Source organism: Engystomops pustulosus, chromosome 9 (genome assembly GCF_040894005.1).
Source record: "Engystomops pustulosus chromosome 9, aEngPut4.maternal, whole genome shotgun sequence".
NCBI classification, from domain to species: Eukaryota; Metazoa; Chordata; class Amphibia; order Anura; family Leptodactylidae; genus Engystomops; species Engystomops pustulosus.
Genome location: NC_092419.1, coordinates 23,881,835 through 23,909,353, shown reverse-complemented (window position 1 = coordinate 23,909,353; position 27,519 = coordinate 23,881,835). Strand labels below are relative to the sequence as shown.

Sequence of the window (27,519 nt, the reverse complement as noted above, 5' to 3'; positions counted from 1 at the left end):
CCTTCCTATACATGTCTTTTGCTGGTGAATTTATACTCAACATAATTTGATGTAGTGAACTGATATCACCTGTTGGGGTCTTCTCGGTTCTTGTATTGATCTTATGTTCCATGTTCTCCGAAACCTAAAGAGATGAGTCTAAGATCAACCATCATTCCATACAGAACACATGGGGGCAGATTTACTTACTCGGTCCCTCCGTGATCCAGTGGCGTGTTCTCTGCGGTGAATTCGGGTCCGGCCGGGATTCACTAAGGTAGTTCCTCCGACGTCCACCAGGTGGCGCTGCTGCACCGAGGCCCGCCGGAATGCACTGAAGTTCACCGGCCTATTCCTGGTGAAGGTAAGTGCGAGTCCCGCGACCCTTTTTTTTTTTTTTAAATGCGGCGGTTTTTCCGAATCCATCGGGTTATCGTTCGGCCACGCCCCCCGATTTCCGCCGTGTGCATGCAAGCGCCGTTGCGCCAAAATCCCGGAGCAATACAGGGAAAATTGGAGCAAATCGGAAATATTCGGGGAAAACGCGAATCGGGCTCTTAGTAAATGACCCCCATTATGTTTACTTGTAACACAATGGGGCAAATTTACTTACCCGGTCTTGTCGCGATCCCTGATTCGGACGGTCCGACGAGCATGAAGTCCGGTGCGATTCATGAAGATTGTGCGCCTGAGTTGTCTTCACGCCCCGATTTCTGTCACGTGAAAGCCAGCGCTGCTGCGCCAAAATCCGATTGCGTGCGACACAATCCCCTGCGCGATGCGGCACAAAGTGGAAATCGTTTGGAAACCCGACAAAAATGCGCTCCGCGGACCCTTAGTGAATGAGCCCCATTGTATCTAGGGGTACAACAAGACTCCCAGCTACCAGGGCAAAAGTTTTACTAGGTGCCCCAGGACACTTTTCCAGATGCCCTCTCACATGACACATTGATGCAGCCCTAGTAGCCCGGTTCATTGCCAGGGTCCATGGGCACAGGCCCACATTTTATAGCTTGCCCTACCCCTGCACGCACCCGTGGGGTTTCTCCAAGATCCCAGGAAACCCCTTTATTGCGTCTTGTGACATCACTTTGGCAGCGCCACGCGCTCTGCATCCGGGTCCAGCTTATTCTCTGTCAGGCTTAATATTTCTTCCAAATCAGAATGAAAAGGAAACAGATAGATGAAGGTAATTAAATTGTCAGACTGACAGGAATAGACTATATTTTACTGATAACTTGTTTCATCTTACAACAAAAAAATTCAATTACTTTGTGTTTGGCTCAGAGATGGGAGAAGCTTTATGTACGGAGGATTGTATTACTCTCTGCCCGGGTTTATGGCACATAATTGGTTGTTTTCTATATACGTGACACGTCTTTCCATTACTCAGATGGATGGAAGTGATGGATATGGTCTGGGAGGCAGGTGGGCAGTACGGAGTTAACTGCTAAGGGTTTGGTTTTTTTTACTATCATTAGGTGGACTTGGATTTAACTGCACTTGATTTCCCCATTTTAGAAGATTGACTTATAAAGTACATCATAACCTGCATCTATCTGATGATTGGGGTCCACCGACCCCTGGCAGAATGGAGGGAGGGGCGAGCATGTGATCTGCTCCCCATTCATGTCTATGGGAGCACTGGAAATATATGAGGTCAGCGGCCAGGGTATATACAGCTCTTCCATAGACCTATATATATATATATGTACACATATATACAACAGCAGACGCTAAACCGGTCCTGCCTCTAGATACCCAAGATGGAAATAGCCCTTTAAGTCCAATCTCTTATATTTACACTACTTAATTATATTATCCCAGCTATAGTTTTAATCACCCCAGTTCTGAGTTATATACCCCAATAACATATTTTACCCCAGTTTTGAATTACCATATACACCCCAATAACTATTAATAATTCCTTTATTTATATAGTGCACACAGATTACGCAGCGCTGCTCAAAGCTTGTCACATCAGTCCCTGTCCCCATGGGGTTCACAATCTAATCAACCTACCAGTGCGTGTTAGAGTGTGGGAGGAAACCGGAGGACCCAGAGGAAACCCATGCAAACACTGAGAGAACATACAAACTTTTTGCAGATTTTGACCTGGATGGGACTTGAACCCAGGACACCAGCGCTGCAAGGCTGTAGTACTAAACACTGAGCCACCGTGGTCCCCAATAACTTCAATTGCCCTAGTTCTGAGTTCTATACCCCAATAACTCATTGTATGCCCCAGTATCCGTCTCTTACCCCTGATCTGCCCCCATTCAGCTCTGATTGCTGCCCTCACATCTCTGACATTTCTGATATCTCAAAGTTTTGCTGCTTTGTTCACTTGTAAAGCCCCATAATCCCCCTAAAAAGAAAACAAGAAAATATCCCCCCTCCTGTAAGTGAAGCAGATTTTAGAGACATTTTCCATCATTTCCTTACATTTCCGCTTTTGTTTTTTCGTATTCAGCTGCATGTAAAGTATTTTACCTTTTTATCAAATGGAAAAAGCCAGCGTGTGTCCCCCGCTATCCCCGCGCCGTCATTAAATCCTTAATCTCAACACTTCATCGCACTTTTAAGAGGAGTTGAAAAACTGCAAAAAATAAGAACGACTTTGAAGAGGATAAATACATGTCTGCCGCTCCGGAGAGGAACAAATAAATATAAAAAAAGTCAGACGCAAACGTAGAAAATCATCGGAGGTTCAGTACAGAGGCCACTTGTAGAGATTGTCACACCTAGCGCCGAAACTACCGGGGGCGAGGGATAGCGGCAGAGCTGACTACCTAAAACATGAGGCACTTCACTATTAAGGGAAAACTCCAATGTTTCACTAGAAACTTTCTCAGATTTAACCCTTAATCTCTATCTTTATCAATACAGGCAGTCCCCAGGTTACGTACAAGATAGGGTCTGTAGGTTTGTTCTTAAGTTGAATTTGTATGTAAGTCGGAACTGTATATTTTATAATTGTAGCCCCAGCCAGAATTTTTTTGGTCTCTGTGACAATTGGATTCTAAAAATGTTGGGTTGTCATTAGAACCAGGATTAACACTAAAGCTTCATTACAGACACCTGTGATAACTTTTACAGCTGATTATTGTACAGTACAGTAATTTACTAATATCCAGTGGTCCGTTTGTAACTAGGGGTCGTCTGTAAGTCGGGTGTTCTTAAGTAGGGGACTACCTGTAATAGAGGAACAAGAATGGGGAGTAGACCCCGGCTTGGTGGGGTGCACATTGCTTCCCCACAGTTTGATAACTCATCCTTGTACTCTAATTTACTCATAACTTTAAATCCCTTGTACTCTAATTCACCCATATCCCTTGATGGTTCTGTGCCCCCTTCTCGTATGTCCTATAGATATGTCCATCCAGAAAGTTTCACTGTGACAAACATTTGTTTTTTCTAGACATTTTTGAAAACTCTACCCAGAAGACAGGATGTGCACATAGTACTTCTCGTCATACCTGCTAGATCTCCAGGTGCCCCTATTGCATTATTCACACTCCTCCCCTATTCCCCCATTGGCTCTCTCTGAACCGGCGGTCACAGACACGCCCCATACTGACAAGAGAGGGCGTGTCTGTGAATTACTGACAGATTTCTTGTATAAGATCAGTGGTATAATTTTAGGAAAAACTCGAAGTGTGAACATCTGAAGCAGAAGGTAGAGGGTCATGGGGGATAGAAAGAAGCGTGTCCTGCGTATTACGTAGTGTGTAATCAGTACTTCTATCCGGGGTGTTTGACGCCTTGAAGGAGATTATCAACTTTGCTCTAAAATCCCTTGTAGGGCACAATGGGGATTTTTTCCAGTCCGAAGTCTTGGGCCACCTGTGACCACCACTGTGTCCTTGACTGTTGTATCTGCTGATAAGCTGCAGCAGTCACGTGACCACTGATATTTTGGGCCCCAATGGGTCAAAATAGAAATGTCCTTTAGTCAGCCCACTCCACCCTGCTGGGCCACTTTGTTGGGCCACTCCACGACCTTGCACTGCCCCTGCTTGCCACCCTACTCCACTGCCTGTCACCAACCCCGACCCAAGAGGTGCAGAGGGGGAATTGGTAGCAATTCTGGGAGTGCGCCAAATAAATGCTGTGACTGTGCTGTGACTGTGCTTTTACTATGCTGTGAACTTGCTATGATTGTGACTGGGACCATGCTGTGACCATGTTGTGACTCTGTTGTGACTATGCCGCCTGCCGTTCCATTAATCACCAGCGGGAGTCACTTGTGTCCGCACCATCCTCCGCCCGGTGTCCGCAGCTCCTCAGCCATCGCTCCATTAATACAATAAATGTTTGATGTTAATAGACAGAAGACACATTGTGCAGGAACGACGCTCCGGACAGTCAGGAGACACAGAAAATATTAGAAAATTGTATGTGCAGCCGCTTAGCAGCCGCGTAGTTAGAGATTAACACAGCTCCACCGCACAATCAATAAAATCCATTTCTATTCTGTTTGTGGAATAAAAGTGAAATCTCTGATTAAATGTCAGTGATAGAGAAACATGTAAAAAATAACTGCAGGATCTGTCCACGACACACTGTCACAGAAATACTGCTCTAAATAGATGGAAGGTGGAAGGGTAGGTATAAGGTAAGCTGAGAGATGGGATAGATATAGATAGATAGATAGATAGATAGATACTGTAGATATGAGATAGATAGATAGATAGATAGATGTGAGATAGATAGATGTGAGATAGATAGATGTGAGATAGATAGATGTGAGATAGATAGATGTGAGATAGATAGATGTGAGATAGATAGATGTGAGATAGATAGATGTGAGATGGATAGATGTGAGATGGATAGATGTGAGATGGATAGATGTGAGATGGATAGATAGATGTGAGATGGATAGATGGATAGATAGACATGAGATAGATAGATAGATGTGAGATAGATAGATGTGAGATAGATGTGAGATAGATATGAGATAGATTAAACCTTTTAGAGACTTGGGGCCACATTTATCACTTGTTTTTTCTGTTGTTTTTGCGCCTTTTCGTTTAGGCGCACCGTTTTTGCGCCATTTTTGCGATTAAACGTCAAATTAGCCGCGCAGCTAAAATAACCAGCTTTTCCTCATCTATCGTTCAATTCCAGATGTTTTGCTGCGCCTAATGATATTCATCACGGGCGACTTTTGCATTTAGGCGCAAAAACGGGCGCAAAAACACTCCAGCTCGAAGGTGGCGTTATCTGAGAAGAAAGCACTGAGCCCCTTTGCAGAACAGCTCATTTCTAGCAGCAGAGCTCAGCCAGACACTAGAACATGTAATAGATACAATTAGATACTCTGCAGACAGAAGCTGCAGACTATTTACAGTTCATCACCTTCTATTTACAAAATATTCTGCAAAACCTGAGCTCACAGCAAGAGCAAGAGAAGTTTGCACAAGTTTGCAGAAGCTTGCAGAATTTTGCAGATACTACAAACAAGTGTCCCCCATGTAATTCTGCACAGTATCACCAGTGTTTCTGAGGGGGATACTGTGCAGAATTACAGGGGTGCAGCAGGAGACCAGCACTGGGGGATCCCCTCCAGGAGAAGCCACTGCTGAGGAGATCACTGGGTGCAGGGTGTCACACACCTGGGTGCTGCTGAGGAGGTCACTGGGTGCAGGGTGTCACACACCTGGGTGCTGCTGTGGATGTTATCTTCATTCTGGGCTGTGGGAGAAGCAGAGAGGAGCTTGTAGCAGGATGACATGTAAGTGCCCGAATCTAACATTGCGCCTAAACTGCGCCTAAACTGCGCCTAAACTAAAGTGATTAATAAGAGGCAGAAAATATACTTATCACAGATGGTTGTAGCTGGTGATAATTCTAGCAAAACAGTGCGCCCGAATTTAGGCGCAACTACTACACTTAGGCGCACAAAAGTGATAAATGTGGCCCTAAGTGCCCAAACTTCAACCAAAATCCATGTGTCCCAAGGTGCCAACATGACAATCTAAGCAGTAACTTATTGCTCTCTCTCTATTACAACTTTCAGTAGTAACTGTGCCCTAAGGACATTGATACAGTAGAAATTTGGATAATCATTGTAGCCTCCAGGGCCCCCTGAACAGGAAGAAGCATGGGCCCCAGAGCAGGAGCTGTAGCGATAATCCCGCTCTGTCCTCACCTTCCTGCTCCTGTAGTCCTGGCAGCCAAGGATTTGTTGCTTTAAAATATCACAGAGCATGACACGTCCTGGGCTGCCTGGGGTCCTGAGTGGCATACTCTGTGCTGGGGTGATGGCCCGGGTGCCCACAAAGAGGGCTCCGAGTGCCACCTCTAGCACCCGTGCCATAGGTCCACCACCACTGCACTAATAGTATATACACATATTGTCAGTAGTTTGTGTATAACTATCTTTGTCCTGTGGATAAATAAGGACCCGCAGAAATCTTTGCCCCATGAATAAATCATTGGCTCCTCGCACGGTGCAGCATTTAGGCAGAATGACTGGGAGGGAAGTCTATTAATTTGGAGCGTGTTCTGTCCGTGATCCATCCATTAAAGTATCAGGTTCTGACCTTGTTAATGTTATACAATATGTAGAGGAACATCTAACCTCAGAGAAGCTCCGAGCAGAGGCTCAGGGGGGACGTGTGACACCAGGGATGGAAACCTCCGGATTGTTACTTAATTATAAGGGAAATCCAAAAGAACAAGAGCGGAACAAAACATTGAGATTCGAGGGCTCGAGAGTTTCATGCCCCAGGATATTGGAGACGTAGGTTAAAAGGAACTTGATTTTCCTAATAGAAGTAGTAAGTCTCCTCCGTGCCCTCTCCTGCACCTCACTCACAAAATTGTACAACACAATGGGGATCATTTACTAAGGGCCCAAATCGCGTCTTTACGACAGGTTACCCAAATTTTTTCGTTTTGTGCCGATTTTCCCTGAATTGCCCCGAATTTTTGGCGCAAGGCATCGGATTGTGGCGCATTGGCGCCGGCATGCACGCGACGGAAATCAGGGGCGTGGCCAAACGAAAACCCGACAGATTCGGAAAAACGCTCTTTTTTTAAAAAAAAAAAGTGTCGCTGGACACGCGCTTACCTGCACCAGGAATAGGATCGTGAACTCCGGCGGACCTCGGCACACTTAAGCGCAGCATCGACACCTGGAGGACATCGGGGGAACTGCCTTAGTGAATCGCCGGAAGACCCGAATCGACAGCAGAGAAACCGCCGCTGGATCGCGAATGGACCGGGTAAGTAAATCTGCCCCAATATTGAAGAAGCAGAAAATATAAAGGAGTGAGATGTTCTTCACATGACTCCGTCCCCATGATGACCAGGAGGTTCTCCATGATCCTAGTGAAGATGTGGAGATGCTATAGACTAGTCCAATAATGAATAAATTCTGCACCTCCAGTTCCCTCTCCATCCCTTTAGGCTCTGATGGACACAGATCCCACAATAAGCCAATGTCTGCTGTAATTTATCTGGATCAGATGGAAGAACCTCAACCTCCTGGACACCTGCACAGATACTGCTCCATTGTTCCGCTGGTCTTTAAATCTCATGGAAGGAGAAAATCTTATCACATGATCATGGAAATCAGATCAAATCAGTGACTCCGAGCTCCATTATCAAGATTATCAATTATCAATCTCCATTATCAAGATTTAATCTCCTTGTTCTTACTTGTTGCTACAAAATATCATAATAATAAAACATCCCCAAGGCGGATTGTGCAGCACAGAACAAACCATTGTCTTATACAAAGATCCACTGTAGTCATTAATATAGAAGGAAACCTCAGATAGAATGAATAAAGATACTGGATGAGAGAAATGTTCTCAATTTATAGAGGAGATGCCCAGGTTATACCGGCTGTACATATATCATTATATACTGGAGATTCCCAGGTTATACCAGATGTACATATATCATTATATACAGGAGATCCCCAGGTTATACCGGCTGTACATATATCATTATATACAGGAGATCCCCAGGTTATACCAGCTGTACATATATCATTATATACAGGAGATACCCAGGTTATACCGGCTGTACATATATCATTATATACAGGAGATCCCCAGGTTATAGCGGCTGTACATATATCATTATATACAGGAGATCCCCAGGTTATACCGGCTGTACATATATCATTATATACAGGAGATCTCCAGGTTATACCGGCTGTACATATATCATTATATACAGGAGATCCCCAGGTTATACCGGCTGTACATATATCATTATATACAGGAGATCCTCAGGTTATACCAGCTGTACATATATCATTATATACAGGAGATCCCCAGGTTATACCAGCTGTACATATATCATTATATACAGGAGATCTCCAGGTTATACCGGCTGTACATATATCATTATATACAGGAGATCCCCAGGTTATACCAGCTGTACATATATCATTATATACAGGAGATCCCCAGGTTATACCAGCTGTACATATATCATTATATACAGGACATCCCCAGGTTATACCAGCTGTACATATATCATTATATACAGGAGATTCCCAGGTTATACCAGCTGTATATATATCATTATATACAGGAGATCCCCAGGTTATACCGGCTGTACATATATCACTATATACAGGAGATCCCCAGGTTATACCAGCTGTACATATATCATTATATACAGGAGATCTCCAGGTTATACCGGCTGTACATATATCATTATATACAGGAGATCCCCAGGTTATACCAGCTGTACATATATCATTATATACAGGAGATCCCCAGGTTATACCAGCTGTACATATATCATTATATACAGGAGATCCCCAGGTTATACCAGCTGTACATATATCATTATATACAGCAGATCCCCAGGTTATACCGGCTGTACATATATCATTATATACAGCAGATCCCCAGGTTATACCGGCTGTACATATATCATTATATACAGGAGATCCCCAGGTTATACCAGATGTACATATATCATTATATACTGGAAATCCCCAGGTTATACCGACTGTACATATATCATTATATACAGGAGATCCCCAGGTTATACCGGCTGTACATATATCATTATATACAGGAGATCCCCAGGTTATACCGGCTGTACATATATCATTATATACAGGAGATCCCCAGGTTATACCGGCTGTACATATATCATTATATACAGGAGATCCCCAGGTTATACCAGATGTACATATATCATTATATACTGGAAATCCCCAGGTTATACCGACTGTACATATATCACTATATACAGGAGATCCCCAGGTTATAACAGCTGTACATATATCATTATATACAGGAGATCCCCAGGTTATACTAGCTGTACATATATCATTATATACAGGTGATCCCCAGGTTATACCAGCTTTACATATATCATTATATACAGGAGATCCCCAGGCTATACCGGCTGTACATATATCATTATATACAGGAGATTCCCAGGTTATACCGGCTGTACATATATCATTATATACAGGAGATCCCCAGGTTATACCGGCTGTACATATATCATTACATACAGGAGATCCCCAGGTTATACCGGCTGTACATATATCATTATATACAGGAGATCCCCAGGTTATACCAGCTGTACATATATCATTATATACAGGAGATCCCCAGGTTATACCAGCTGTACATATATCATTATATACAGGAGATCCCCAGGTTATACCAGCTGTACATATATCACTATATACAGGGGATCCCCAGGTTATACCGGCTGTACATATATCATTATATACAGGAGATCACCAGGTTATACCGGCTGTACATATATCATTATATACAGGAGATCACCAGGTTATACCGGCTGTACATATATCATTATATACAGGAGATCCCCAGGTTATACCAGCTGTACATATATCATTATATACAGGAGATCACCAGGTTATACCGGCTGTACATATATCATTATATACAGGAGATCACCAGGTTATACCGGCTGTACATATATCCTTATATACAGGAGATCCCCGGGTTATACCGGCTGTACATATATCCTTATATACAGGAGATCCCCGGGTTATACCGGCTGTACATATATCATTATATACAGGAGATCCCCGGGTTATACCAGCTGTACATATATCATTATATACAGGAGATGCCCAGGTTATACCAGCTGTACATATATCATTATATACAGGAGATGCCCAGGTTATACCAGCTGTACATATATCATTATATACAGGAGATCCCCAGGTTATACCGGCTGTACATATATCATTATATACAGGAGATCCCCAGGTTATACCAGCTGTTCATATATCATTATATACAGGAGATCCCCAGGTTATACCAGCTGTACATATATCATTATATGCAGGAGATCCCCAGGTTATACCGGCTGTACATATATCATTATATGCAGGAGATCCCCAGGTTATACCAGCTGTACATATATCATTATATACAGGAGATCCCCAGGTTATACCGGCTGTACATATATCATTATATACAGGAGATCCCCAGGTTATACCGGCTGTACATATATCATTATATACAGGAGATCCCCGGGTTATACCGGCTGTACATATATCATTATATACAGGAGATCCCCAGGTTGTACCGGCTGTACATATATCATTACATACAGGAGATCCCTAGGTTATACCGGCTGTACATATATCATTATATACAGGAGATCCCCAGGTTATACCGGCTGTACATATATCATTATATACAGGAGATCCCCGGGTTATACCAGCTGTACATATATCATTATATACAGGAGATCCCCAGGTTATACCAGCTGTACATATATCATTATATACAGGAGATCCCCAGGTTATACCAGCTGTACATATATCATTATATGCAGGAGATCCCCAGGTTATACCAGCTGTACATATATCATTATATGCAGGAGATCCCCAGGTTATACCAGCTGTACATATATCATTATATGCAGGAGATCCCCAGGTTATACCAGCTGTACATATATCATTATATACAGGAGATCCCCAGGTTATACCGGTTGTACATATATCATTATATACAGGAGATCCCCAGGTTATACCGGCTGTACATATATCATTATATACAGGAGATCCCCAGGTTATACCAGCTGTACATATATCATTATATGCAGGAGATCCCCAGGTTATACCGGCTGTACATATATCATTATATACAGGAGATCCCCAGGTTATACCGGCTGTACATATATCATTATATGCAGGAGATCCCCAGGTTATACCAGCTGTACATATATCATTATATACAGGAGATCCCCAGGTTATACCAGCTGTACATATATCATTATATGCAGGAGATCCCCAGGTTATACCAGCTGTACATATATCATTATATACAGGAGATCCCCAGGTTATACCGGTGTGCTCCATGTCACTATATACAGGGAGATGTCTGGCAGTGTCCTGTTACCTCCCGGTTTCGGCTTCCTGTGCTCTCGGAGTTGCGGTGTAATAGGGTTAGAGGTGAAGAGAATAAGACGGGGGATTAGCGGATTCTTCTTATAACCGGCTTAAAAAAGGAATAAGAAGACGACAACAACATATTGTCCATAAAGGAATAAACAACAGCTGGGAATGATCCGGAAGGGAGGACGCAGAAGGATCTCGGATCTCAGAACCATTAGAGCCGCTCCTGATATGTGATACCATCTCTATTATAGCTCTGAACAGTTACTGCGATGATCTTCAGGTGCAATGTTCTGCAGCATTAGGACACTCATAGAAGAGCAGATATTAGAGATAACTGGACATAAACCTTGTAGTCCTCTCTTCCAGCCAGAATCCCAGAGAGTCTATCATCCTTCTCCTCCTTTTTCTCCTTCTTCTCCTTCTTCTCTTCCCATTATCTAAACCTCAACGTGTACAAAACAGAACCTCGTGGGTCACATTTACTTAGAGCAGTGCAGTGTGTACCGTATGCAGTGTCCTGTGTAGTCTGCAGGGGGCGCCAGGTTCAGGATTTCTGGTGCACGTTCTTCATGAATCTGGCGCCCCCTGCACTGCACCCTTTTTTGGGTTCACCTTCTCCACTCATGTTAAATATGGCGCACGGCACGACTGAGCACCGGATCGCCCCTTTATGTGCAGACATTTGTGTCGCATAATGCCTTGTGCAGTTGCGCCTCAAAAGGGTCACATGGGACACGAATGTGGCGCGGACACTTTTATATATACATGTGCAAAGTCTGCAAGCACCATAGTAAATGTTCCCCATCATCTTTCCTCCACCTAACACTTCCCTCCCACCGGACCTATCCGTCATGATTCATGGCTCCACACTCTCCCCGGCCCAAAGTCCGCTGCCCTGGAGTCATCTCTGCCTTATCCTTTAGGCCTCACATCCAGGCCCTTACTACAGCCTACCGCCTCCATCACAAGAACATCTCTCACATCCCACCCGTTCTCCATGCCCTCATCATCTCCTGCTCGGACTCCTGCAATATTCTTCTCTGTGGTGTCCCAGCTAGCTCACAAACTTCTCTTCAATCCATCCTGAACTCTGCGCCCGGCTCATCCATCTGTCTCCTGGCTTCTCCTCTGCTTCTCCTCTCTGCCAGTCTCTCCACTGGTTACTCATTGTACAGCAAATTCAGGATAAAATACTAACCATGACCTACAAAGCCGCCCACACCCTGTCCCCTCCATATATCTCTGACCTCATCAGCCATTACTGTCCCATAGGTGATCTCACTTCTCACAGGACCTTCTGTTGTACTGTATTACCATCCGCTCTTCTCACAACCGTCTCCAGGACTCCTCCCGTGCTTCCCCACAACTCTGGAACTCTTTACCACAATAAGGGTCATTTACTAAGGGCCCGATTCGCGTTTTCCCAACGTGTTACCCGAATATTTTTGATTTTTGATTTGGCGCACGCGATCGGATTGTGGCGCATCGGCCCTGGCATGCACGCGACGGAAATCAGGGAGCATGGCCGAACGAAAACCCGACGGATTCGGAAAAACCGCTGCATTTAAAAAAAGAAAAGTGTAGCGCAGCTTGCACTTACCTTCACTCAGCCCGGCTTGGTGAACTCCAGAGCGTTCCGATGCTTTTCAGCGCAGCAGCGCCACCTGGTGGGCGGCGGAGGAACTACCTTAATGAATCCCGGCCGGACCCAAATCCACTGCACAGAACGCGCCGCTGGATCGCAAATGGACCGGGTAAGTAAATCTGCCCCAATGTGTCAGACGTGTCCCCCACCTTCCAAACCTTCAAACATAGCTAAAAATCCCCTTGTTCAGGATCTACAACACACAATAACTGCCCTGCTCCCTCATCTTGTGCCGATCACCCTCCCATATAGATTGTGTGCCCTCAGGGGCAGGGTCCTCCTTTTTCTTCTTGCAGTTGTTATTTTCTTAAAATGAGAAATCTACTATCATAATTGGATCTGCTGGTAGATTCTTTCCTGCCTCTGCCCTAATCTATCATTTAAAAATCCTGGAACATACTTTGTTAAAAACTTTTTTTTAGTAATATGTAAATTAACTGCAGAGGCTACTGGGGCAGGGTGTGACCTCAGCTATCAATGCCTGGCCCGGCCAGGCTAGTACACGCCCCAGTAGCCTCTGCAAGTAATTTACATATTACTAAAATACTGTTGTTAACAAGTTATGTTCCAGGATTATTAAATAACAGATTAGGGGGAATCTACTATCAGGTCTACTTCAGGTAGTAGATTCCTCATGGTTTGTTTCCCGTAATGTAATATATGGGAATCGCTTATCGATTGTACAGCACCATGGAATTAATACTGCTCTATTTATAAATAATAATTATAATAATGATTCTATCTATCTCATATTTATCTATCTATCTATCTATCTATCTATCTATCTATCTCATATCTGTCTATCTCATATCTATCTATCTATCTCATATCTATCTATCTATCTATCTATCTCATATCTATCTATCTATCTATCTCATATATATCTATCTATCTATCTCATATCTATCTCCTATCTATCTATCTCATATCTATCTCCTATCTATCTATCTATCTATCTCATATCTATCTATCTATCTCATATCTATCTATCTATCTATCTATCTATCTATCTATCTATCTCATATCTATCTATCTATCTATCTATCTATCTATCTCATATCTGTCTATCTATCTCCTATCTACCTGTCTATCTATCTTTTTCATATCTATCTATCTATCTATCTATCTCATATCTGTCTATCTCATATCTATCTATCTATCTATCTCATATCTATCTATCTATCTATCTATCTATCTCATATCTATCTATCTATCTATCTATCTATCTCATATCTATCTATCTATCTATCTCATATCTATCTCCTATCTATCTATCTCATATCTATCTCCTATCTATCTATCTATCTATCTATCTATCTATCTATCTCATATCTATCTATCTATCTATCTATCTATCTATCTATCTCATATCTATCTATCTATCTATCTCATATCTGTCTATCTATCTCCTATCTACCTGTCTATCTATCTTTTTCATATCTATCTATCTATCTATCTATCTATCTATCTATCTCATATCTGTCTATCTCATATCTATCTATCTATCTCATATCTATCTATCTATCTATCTATCTATCTATCTATCTCATATCTATCTATCTATCTATCTATCTATCTATCTATCTATCTATCTATCTCATATCTATCTATCTATCTCATATCTATCTCCTATCTATCTATCTCATATCTATCTCCTATCTATCTATCTATCTATCTATCTCATATCTATCTATCTATCTCATATCTATCTATCTATCTATCTCATATCTATCTATCTATCTATCTATCTATCTATCTATCTCATATCTATCTATCTATCTCATATCTATCTATCTATCTATCTATCTATCTATCTATCTATCTATCTATCTATCTCATATCTATCTCCTATCTATCTATCTCATATGTATCTATCTATCTATCTCATATCTATCTATGTATCTATCATCTATCTCATATTCCTCCATGTATCCAGTACATACAGCCTCACCAAACTGAAGCACTACCAATGTTAACCACCAGGGGTGTGATCATTCAGACTCTTCATCTCCTGCTGTTCCTTACAATGTGCTGCAGGTCTATATCCTGGTACATTGTATCCGCTCTGTACTGAATATTCCTGTAGCAGTAGCGGTGTGCGCGGTGTATCGGAGACCTGACGCAGATATTACCGTATTCTACCAATGTCGTCTTCATTGTCCAATGAGTCAGGATCTAGCACTGGGATGTATCACACCACTGGGTGTATCTAAGCTGTTCCACGTCTTCCACTATAACCTCAGATACGTTGCATCCAGCTTCTCTATATTATAATTATTATTATTATTATTATTGTGATACAATGTATCTTTGTGTGTCACATTATACCTCCGCTTGAAGCGCTTCTCCCTGTAATCCGTCATCCAGGTAGCGCTATTCTCTCCGCCTCTGATCGCCGTCTTCAGCTCTTTAGTTCAGGATTTTTGTTGTTGTTTCTCCTATTTTTTGTGAAAATGCAAGTTCCAGTGGCGGTAAATGAGTGTTGTGACAGTGTAATGTTATGATCCGGCGCTGATGTGGAGGAGAAGCAGCGGCGCATTATCCTGTCACAGCTCCCATCTCGCCGGCATTGTTTCTGCTATAACAATTGATCAGACGACGTGAATGCAGTGTAATTGCGGATTGTGCGTGCAGTGAAGGCGGCTCACCCCACACTCACCGTCTAATTGCCTGCATTTCTGTGCACCCGCTCCCACCCATGCAATTTATTGCTTTCTGTTGTTGCTATGATCCGGCCGCTATAAAGTCGACTTGTTTTTGCTGTTTACATCTCTTGCTTGTCAACCGGGAACGTGCTGCAGAAAATCGGAGAGTCGCTGTTAACAGAGGGATTAATATGTTAAGCAAACAAAGCGAGACAAAAGCTTAGAGTTCCTCTTCTCTTTAGACATCCGGTATATTTTCTTGGTTGGAGATAACAAGGGGGTGTCCTATACACCTAGACCAGACATATCAGCATTGTCATAGACGGGATTCTTTGCTGTAAGAGGAGAGACACTATGGACCTCAATGTCACCGGATGTTGTAATGTCTGATGCATGGTGCAGGGTCAGGAGGGGCCGGGATGTCTGCAGTGTAATAATATCACATGTTATGAATGATACATGGTGCAGGGTCAGGAGGGGCCGGGATGTCTGCAGTGTAATAATATCACATGTTATGGATGATACATGGTGCAGGGTCAGGAGGGGCCGGGATGTCTGCAGTGTAATAATATCACATGTTATGGATGATACATGGTGCAGGGTCAGGAGGGGCCAGTATGTCTGCAGTGTAATAATATCACATGTTATGAATGATACATGGTGCAGGGTCAGGAGGGGCCGGGATGTCTGCAGTGTAATAATATCACATGTTATGGATGATACATGGTACAGGGTCAGGAGGGGCCGGGATGTCTGCAGTGTAATAATATCACATGTTATGGATGATACATGGTGCAGGGTCAGGAGGGGCCGGGATGTCTGCAGTGATATAATACCACATGTTATGGATGATACATGGTACAGGGTCAGGAGGGGCCGGGATGTCTGCAGTGTAGTAATATCACATGTTATGAATGATACATGGTGCAGGGTCAGGAGGGGCCGGGATGTCTGCAGTGTAATAATATAACATGTTATGGATGATACATGGTACAGGGTCAGGAGGGGCCGGGATGTCTGCAGTGTAATAATATCACATGTTATGGATGATACATAGTACAGGGTCAAGAGGGGCCGGGATGTCTGCAGTGTAATAATATCACATATTATGGATGATACATGGTACAGGGTCAGGAGGGGCCGGAATGTCTGCAGTGTTATAATACCACATGTTATGGATGATACATGGTACAGGGTCAGGAGGGGCCGGGATGTCTGCAGTGTAATAATATCACATGTTATGGATGATACATGGTGCAGGGTCAGGAGGGGCCGGGATGTCTGCAGTGTAATAATATCACATGTTATGGATGATACATGGTACAGGGTCAGGAGGGGCCGGGATGTCTGCAGTGATATAATACCACATGTTATGGATGATACATGGTACAGGGTCAGGAGGGGCTGGGATGTCTGCAGTGTAATAATATCACATGTTATGAATGATACATGGTACAGGGTCAGGAGGGGCCGGAATGTCTGCAGTGATATAATACCACATGTTATGGATGATACATGGTACAGGGTCAGAAGGGGCTGGAATGTCTGTAGTGATATAATATCACATGTTATGGATGATACATGGTACAGGGTCAGGAGGGGCTGGGGTTTCTGCAGTGTAATAATATCACATGTTATAGATGACACATGGTACATGGTCAGGAGTGGCCGGGATGTCTGCAGTGTAATAATATCACATGTTATAGATGACACATGGTACAGGGTCAGGAGGGGCCAGGATGTCTGCAGTGTAATGATATCACATGTTATGGATGATACATGGTACAGGGTCAGGAGGGCCCAGGATGTCTGCAGTGTCATAATATCACATGTTATGGATGATACATGGTACAGGGTCAGGAGGGGCTGAGATGTCTGCAGTGTAATAATATCACGTTATGGATGATACATGGTACAGGGTCAGGAGGGTCTGGGATGTCTCCAGTGTAATAATATCACATGTTATGGCTGATACATGGTACAGGGTCAGGAGGGGCCGGGATGTCTGCAGTGTAATATTATCACATGTTATGCATGATACATGGTACAGGGTCAGGAGGCGCCGGGATGTCTGCAGTGTAATAATATCACATGTTATGGATGATACATGGTACAGGGTCAGGAGGGGCCGGGATGTCTGCAGTGTAATAATATCACATGTTATGGATGATACATGGTACAGGGTCAGGAGGGGCCAGGATGTCTGCAGTGTAATAATATCACATGTTATGGATGATACATGGTACAGGGTCAGGAAGGGTCAACTTCTCCGACATCCAGTATCTGTCTTCTTGTAGCTCATCGGTTTTGCACTCCCTCTTTTATATCTTATCCGAGTGCAGGTTGTGTCTGTTATATCAAAGTGCATCATAAGTGAAGATCAATACAGAATAAATGTAAAACTTTTCCAACAATTAAGTAAAATAAACATATTTTACACTGTAAGAAAGACACAAACACATCATCAGTCGCTGCCATCGGACGGTTGATACAGAACTACAGAGTTACATCTGTCACTCATACCTTGAACCACATTTATTTAGGGTTTTGGACCATTTTAGGCATTTTTCTGTAAGAAATAAGGGTGTGGCCTAGGAATGGGGCGTGGCTTCCCAGAGAGAGAAGTCTCTGCACTAAACAAAAAAAAAAGAATAATTCGGCACATTGAAGTAGACAGGGACAGATATAGACTACCCTGGGCCTGGGTTATATGCAAATTATTGCCCCTGCTAGTCTGGAATCGCCTCCTACATCTGGTACTTAAGTCAGCTTCTCGGGGAATGGTGAATGTGTCCCTTCTGTGGTTTCAGGACCTGTGGACCTTCAAAGGTCCTGAAATGGCTCTTGTGCACATGAGTATTGAGAGCAGGAACAGATGTACCAGGGTTTCATGGGTGACAGTCCTTCTCAGTGTAATATTTGCAGGGTGGTCCGCCTATATTACAATCCACTACTGGAACTAAACCAAATAATAGAAGGTGCAAAGTACAACTGGTGAACTACTCCTGATTTACCATGCAGCATCAGACACATCTAGCCCAGCAGGAAACGGTCAACAACTATTCTGCACATTGATGCGTCTTTCCCATTGCACAAGTTTAGGACGACCCCAGGTAACTTTCTATAATGTAAAAATGTACTAACTAAACTTATTATAGGATGTCTGTATGTATTCTGAATGCTATAGTCCAAGCCATAGATCTACTTCTTCTTATCCATGTATCATCCATACATGGATATGCATGTGCCATCTATAGGTATAAAGTGGTTGACCTCTCAAATACTCCTACAGGGGATTCCCGTGCACATTTACCAACTCCAGCTCTTTGCCTCCTTCCATGGGTGTACCTTCACTATTTATAGAGATTTAAGGGTGAAAACCATTGAGGTTCGCTGGGGTAAAGCCAAAGTCAAGGTGATAGAAGAGCCATTGACTATTATAGGTGCAGGTAGACAAAGCAATAAAAATTTTACTATCGGACAGGAAGGAGGACAGGGAGGAGGGCACAGAGGAGGGCAGGGAGGAGGACACAGAGGAGGGCATGTTAGAGGGCACAGAGGGTGACACTGATGAGGGCATGGAAGAGAACATGGAGGGGAACAGGGAGGAGGACAGGGAGGAGAATAGGAGGAGGATATAGAGGTGGGCACAGAGGAAAACACGGAGGAGGACAGGGAGATGGGCAACGAGGAGGACACAGAGGAGAACACGATGGAGGATGGGGGACAACACAGAAGAGGACAAGGAGGAGGGCATGGAGGTGGATACCGAGGAAGGCAGGGGGGATTGCACGGAAGAGGACACTGAGAAGGACAGGGAGGAGTTTGTGGCAAAGGACAAGGAAGAGAACATAGAAGAGAACAGGGTGAAGGACGTTGAGGAGGACAGAGAGTTGGGCCCAGAGTAGGACACAGACGACATAGAGGAGGGCACAGAGAAGAACACTGAGGTGGACACTGAGGAGGACACGGAAGAGGGCACAGAGGAGGACACTGAGGAGGGCACAGAGGAGGACACGGAGGAGGGCACAGAGGAGGACACGGAGGAGGGCATGGAGGAGGCGGCAGATGAGGGATAGAAGGAGGACACCGACAAGGACTCTTTTTAGGCAACTTCTTTTCATGGTTCAGATAGAGCAATTGGAACATAATACAGTATATGAGCGGAGATGCCCTTTAATTTCTCTGCCATGCAGTTTGCACAGTATAAATGATGTATCACTAAGGTAACAGAGAGGTCCATATAAAGCCTATGTTTTCTTACCACCGCGTTTCCACATCTCCAATCCCCTAACAAGTCCTAATCTTCTCACGATCTGCAAAGTGTAATGTGATTTATTAGTGATTTTATGCAGAGCATCGCGTCCCCGTGTGCTGATTTACAACACAATATCCAGGCCGTTATGTAATAATCTCCCTGATATTTAGTTTTGTCAAAATGTCAGCTTTGTGCCATTTAGAGAGATATATGGGAGCGCCGCCACCAAAATCCAGAAGAGACGGAATGAGGAACACATCCGGGGAAGATTAATGAGAAATAATGACACGTCACAAACTGATGTTTATGTTTTTGAAAATATGAGATATTAAAGTGGAGAAATTTTCCTTCCGACCACAATCTCCACCACTGGATCAATGAACGCGGCGGTCAATTGAGTTATTCCGTAGGAGAAGATTATTAATAAATTACGGGAAGGCGTCAGACATGAAGACGAAGCGGCTAGTGATGGGTTTGGTTTCCTCGATGAGGTCCGGGAAGCCCCTGTGCAAGTAATTAGTAAGGAATAAGCAATCAGCGGAGCAGTAGATACAGATTTATAGACCTTCATGGTCTCATCGGTGGTGACCTCTACATGTTTCCTTGACCTTTCTCATTAGGGGTTCTACAACACAACAAATCCCCGATATAATGCAAATCCATATCTTCGCCTGGTCTTCTCTTTGTGGACTCTCCGCCCTAGATCACTACATCATAAAGAGCATGGATGTGATTATAAGGTGCCTAAAGCTAAAACAGATACGGGATCCTACATCGTCCCATCATATTAACGTGTGGAAGATCAAACATCTATTGGTTAGAGCAGCAGTCAATTCGTGACCTCAAGCTATTTGCTGGATATTTGAAGAACATCATTGAGATAATGATTACAATTAGCACATGAGGATGATCGACATAGCAGATTAGATTGTAAGCTTCATTGGCTGGAATGAGCACTGATTAGAGACTGTATATTCTGAGATTTGTGCAATATATGTCTCCATGTATTGTACAAGCAGAAGGATCACATCAAATGAACATTCTATGTACAAGACAAAAATACTATCATACTGCTCCCTATGTACTAGAATATAACTACAATAATACTGCCCCCTATGTGCAAGAATATAACTACTATAATACTGCCCCCTATGTACAAGAATATAACTACTATAATACTGCTCCCTATGTACAGGAATATAACTACTATAATACTGCCCCCTATGTACAAGAATATAACTACTATAATACTGCCCCCTATGTACAAGAATATAACTACTATAATACTGCCCCGTATGTACAAGAATATAACTACTATAATACTGCCCTCTATGTACAAGAATATCACTACTATAATACTGCCCCTATGTACAAGAATATAACTACTATAATACTGCCCCTATGTACAAGAATATAACTACTATAATACTGCCCCTATGTACAAGAATATAACTACTATAATACTGCCCCTATGTACAAGAATATAACTACTATAATAGTGCCCCCTATGTACAAGAATATAACTACTATAATACTGCCCCTATGTACAAGAATATAACTACTATAATACTGCCGATTATGTACATGAATATATCTACTATAATACTGCCCCCTATGTACAAGAATATAACCACTATAATACTGCCCTCTATGTACAAGAATATAACTACAATAATACTGCCCCCTATGTACAAGAATATAACTACTATAATACTGTCCCCTATGTACAGGAATATAACTACTATAATACTGCCCCCTATGTACAGGAATATAACTACTATAATACTGCCCCCTATGTACAAGAATATAACTACTATAATACTGCCCCTTATGTACAAGAATATAACTACTATAATACTGCCCCCTATGTACAAGAATATAACTACTATAATACTGTCCCCTATGTACAGGAATATAACTACTATAATACTGCCCCCTATGTACAGGAATATAACTACTATAATACTGCCCCCTATGTACAAGAATATAACTACTATAATACTGCCCCTTATGTACAGGAATATAACTACTATAATACTGCCCCCTATGTACAAGAAAATAACTACTATAATACTGCCCCTATGTACAAGAATATAACTACTATAATACTGCCCCTTATGTACAAGAATATAACTACTATAATACTACCCCCTATGTACAAGAATATAACTACTATAATACTGCCCCCTATGTACAGGAATATAACTACTATAATACTGCCCCCTATGTACAAGAATATAACTACTATAATACTGCCACTATGTACAGGATTATAACTACTATAATACTGCCCCCTATGTATAAGAATATAACTACTATAATACTGCCCTCTATGTACAAGAATATCACTACTATAATACTGCCCCTATGTACAGGAATATAACTACTATAATACTGCCCCCTATGTACAAGAATATAACTACTATAATACTGCCCCTTATGTACAAGAATATAACTACTATAATACTGCCCCCTATGTACAAGAATATAACTACTATAATACTGTCCCCTATGTACAGGAATATAACTACTATAATACTGCCCCCTATGTACAGGAATATAACTACTATAATACTGCCCCCTATGTACAAGAATATAACTACTATAATACTGCCCCTTATGTACAGGAATATAACTACTATAATACTGCCCCCTATGTACAAGAATATAACTACTATAATACTGCCCCTTATGTACAGGAATATAACTACTATAATACTGCCCCCTATGTACAAGAAAATAACTACTATAATACTGCCCCTATGTACAAGAATATAACTACTATAATACTGCCCCTATGTACAAGAATATAACTACTATAATACTACCCCCTATGTACAAGAATATAACTACTATAATACTGCCCCCTATGTACAGGAATATAACTACTATAATACTGCCCCCTATGTACAAGAATATAACTACTATAATACTGCCCCTATGTACAGGAATATAACTACTATAATACTGCCCCCTATGTATAAGAATATAACTACTATAATACTGCCCCTATGTACAAGAATATAACTACTATAATACTGCTCCCTATGTACAAGAATATAACTACTATAATACTGCCCCCTATGTACAAGAATATAACTACTATAATACTGCCCCCTATGTACAAGAATATAACTACTATAATACTGCTCCCTATGTACAAGAATATAACTACTATAATACTGCTCCCTATGTACAAGAATATAACTACTATAATACTGACCCCTATGTACAAGAATATAACTACTATAATACTGACCCCTATGTACAGGAATATAACTACTATAATACTGCCCCCTATGTACAAGAATATAACTACTATAATATTGTCCCCTATGTACAAGAATATAACTACTATAATACTGCCCCCTATGTACAAGAATATAACTACTATAATACTGCCCCCTATGTATGAGAATATAACTACTATAATACTGCCCCCTATGTACAAGAATATAACTACTATAATACTGCCCCCTATGTACAAGAATATAACTACTATAATACTGCCCCCTATGTACAAGAATATAACTACTATAATACTGCCCCATATGTACAAGAATATAACTACTATAATACTGCCCCCTGTGTACAGGTAATTGAATATATTTGTATGTGTTGCATGTAGTACATATATTTATACTGTTATTTCTCTGTGATCCTGTACCGGATAACGTGTGACTACACCCCCAATGCCCCCTGAATGCTGGCAGTGCCTCCCATTCCCTGCACTGGTGCTATGTAATGTAATATCAGGCGACTTTGCTGGTAATTGCTGCTACATGATGTTTACTTTCTGAACCTGCAGAAGGAGGAACAACTCCTGAACCGAATGAGAAAATAAAACTTCACCTTGATTCCTCATTAGTCTCCAGACAGTGCAGTCGGAGCAGCGGCGCCCCGCATACCAAGTGCCGCCCATTGAACTATTTGATTACTTGACGCCACATTTATCTGCTTTTTTCCTTTCCTCTTTTCCCCTGGGGACAACTTTCAATTTACAGAAAAATGAAGTTTGTTAGAGAAGTTTTCAGAGTTTCCTGCTCTTGTCCGTTTCTTGACGAATACTGATGATTCTGCTGCTCCCGCCCCTCAATTACATTCGCAAGCATTTAGTAATTAGGGTTTGGTGACTCTTTGTACTTTTTCTACATTTTTTGGGATACAATGCATCTGGAAATGAGGGTTTATTTATTCTGTTTATTGTAACGTAGATATCATCTGTATGAGGGTCCATTCACACGACGTATGTTTTTCCAGGCTGCCACATTGCGGTGGGACAGTGGGGCACATTTACTTACCTGTCCAAGGAGTTCACCCGAAGTGCATTGTTCCGACAACAATGCCCTGTGCCGCGATTCAATAAGATCATGCGCCCGATATCCTGCATGTGTCGCTTCCCCTCTCAGGTCCGCAGGAGTTCACCTTCTTCTTCCCGGTGCATGTAAGTGCATTGTCATGCGACACAATTTAAAAGTTAAATCTAGCACTCAGTCGGATCGCCCAGCGCCCCCACCCCCCGATTTCTGTTGAATGAAAGCCGCCACAATTGCACCAAAATCTTATCACGTGCGACACAATCCCCTTCTAAATACCTGCCACAGCTGTGCAATCCCCGAAAACGTCAGGAAGTCAGATCGAAATGAGATCCGCAGACCCTTAGTAAATAAGCCCCAATGCGTGTATTTACCGCACAGTCACTGGGTGTCGCAAATGAGCCCATATAAACGCAGTCGTAGAGCTCACCTGTGGCAGCACTGAAAGTGTCAGTTTGTTTCATTCTGTCTCTTCCCAGTCTGAACACTGTTGCATAAACATAAAAAGTGGAAGGTACTGGATCCAAAATTATGAACCCGGCCTCTAAATTACAACCAAAAAAGCAATTATACATCCAATGATGGTTATTAATCCAAATCAATAACTACAAAACCAAGTTCTTTTATTTATAAACTCTTTATTATGGGACATAAAATAGAAAATATACAATTATCAGGTCAGGAGACTAAAAACCCATCACCCTCCCCCCCCCCCCTTCCTAATTATAGTCCATGCATAGTATTAACAATATTGCACATGTCCCACAGGAAAAGTCTTGGCATATGACAATTTTCCTACATCCAGATGAAGCGCATAATACACAGGATTGTCACAGCAAATATGTCCTGTTAGTAGAACAGACCTCAGGATGGGGAGGGTATATCCGAAACCCACATGTGTTCTGCTTCTCTTTGATTCCTATGCAGGTAAATACAGTGACACATCCATCACTTGATGTATAATTACTTTTTGTGTTATAGTCTGAACACTGGTGTATTCCTTCCCACTGGTGGTCCTGATTGACTTGCACCGCACCCTCTGTCTGTGTCTTCAGTCCATCCCTGACCCTACAAAACAATAATCTCACATCACCGGGAGGTCAAAGAAATAATGCTAACGCAATGTAAATACGTACACAGAGATTGGTGCAATCAAATGTGTCTCAGAGCCATCCCAGGTCAGAGGTCATGTGCTGTTGTGCACCTCCAAGGAGGGCATGGGAAGGTAAAGATGGGAAAGCACAAGGAATGGAGGGTAATACTAGCAAAATAAGGAATTGGGAGGGAGATGAAGGAATGAATAAAAAGAAAATGAAGGGAATGGAAAATAAGAGGAAGGAAAGTGTGCGGAGCAAAAGAGGGAGGGAGGGAGGAAACAGCAATAAAAGTGAAGAAACAAAAAGGAACAAGAAAAAAGATGTAGAAGAAAAGAAAATGAAGGTGAAGAAAGAAAAATGAAAGGTAGGGGAAGAAAGCAAAGGTTAGGAAAGGGTGGGAAAGAAAGGAAGGGGAGGAAGAAAGTAAAGGAAAGATAGAATGAAGGAAAGTGGAAAGGAAACAGAAAGGAAAAAAGGTTCTGGTTGACCAGGAGACAAGTAACTACAAATCATCAGCTAATCCCTGTCCTGGAATCAGGTTATACCAGTTGTACATATATCATTATATACAGGAGATCCCCAGGTTATACCGGCTGTACATATATCATTATATACAGGAGATGCCCAGGTTATACCGGCTGTACATATATCATTATATACAGGAGATCCCCAGGTTATACCGGCTGTACATATATCATTATATACAGGAGATCCCCAGGTTATACCGGCTGTACATATATCATTATATACAGGAGATCCCCAGGTTATACCGGCTGTACATATATCATTATATACAGGAGATCCCCAGGTTATACCAGCTGTACATAACTCATTATATACAGGAGATCCCCATGTTATACCAGCTGTACATATATCATTATATACAGGAGATCCCCAGGTTATACCAGCTGTATATATATCATTATATACAGGAGATCCCCAGGTTACACCAGCTGTACATATACCATTATATACAGGAGATCCCCATGTTATACCAGCTGTACATATAGCATTATATACAGGAGATCCCCAGGTTATACCGGCTGCACATATATCATTATATACAGGAGATCCCCAGGTTATACCGGCTGTACATATATCATTATATACAGGAGATCCCCTGGTTATACCAGCTGTACATATATCATTATATACAGGAGATCCCCAGGTTATACCAGCTGTATATATATCATTATATACAGGAGATGCCCAGGTTATACCAGCTGTATATATATCATTATATACAGGAGATGCCCAGGTTATACCAGCTGTACATATACCATTATATACAGGAGATCCCCAGGTTATACCAGCTGTACATATATCATTATATACAGGAGATCCCCAGGTTATACCAGCTGTACATATATCATTATATACAGGAGATCCCCAGGTTATACCGGCTGTACATATATCATTATATACAGGAGATCCCCAGGTTATACCAGCTGTACATATATCATTATATACAGGAGATGCCCAGGTTATACCAGCTGTACATATATCATTATATACAGGAGATCCCCAGGTTATACCAGCTGTACATAACTCATTATATACAGGAGATCCCCAGGTTATACCAGCTGTACATATATCATTATATACAGGAGATCCCCAGGTTATACCAGCTGTACATATATCATTATATACAGGAGATCCCCAGGTTATACCAGCTGTACATATATCATTATATACAGGAGATCCCCAGGTTACACCAGCTGTACATATATCATTATATACAGGAGATCCCCAGGTTATACCAGCTGTACATATATCATTATATACAGGAGATCCCCAGGTTATACCGGCTGTACATATATCATTATATACAGGAGATCCCCAGGTTATACCGGCTGTACATATATCATTATATACAGGAGATCCCCAGGTTATACCGGCTGTACATATATCATTATATACAGGAGATCCCCAGGTTATACCGGCTGTACATATATCATTATATACAGGAGATCCCCAGGTTATACCGGCTGTACATATATCATTATATACAGGAGATCCCCAGGTTATACTGGCTGTACATATATCATTATATACAGGAGATCCCCAGGTTATACCAGCTGTACATATATCATTATATACAGGAGATCCCCGGGTTATACCGGCTGTACATATATCATTATATACAGGAGATCCCCAGGTTATACCAGCTGTACATATATCATTATATACAGGAGATCCCCAGGTTAT

The 27,519-nt window shown here is 42.1% G+C and overlaps 1 protein-coding gene across 4 annotated transcripts in view; it reads left to right on the top strand.

Moving 5' to 3' along the window:
• DIAPH2 (diaphanous related formin 2) overlaps positions 1–27,519 on the top strand; it is a 784,751-nt gene that overhangs the window by 338,871 nt on the left and 418,361 nt on the right. The gene's annotated exons all lie outside the window — the stretch shown is intronic.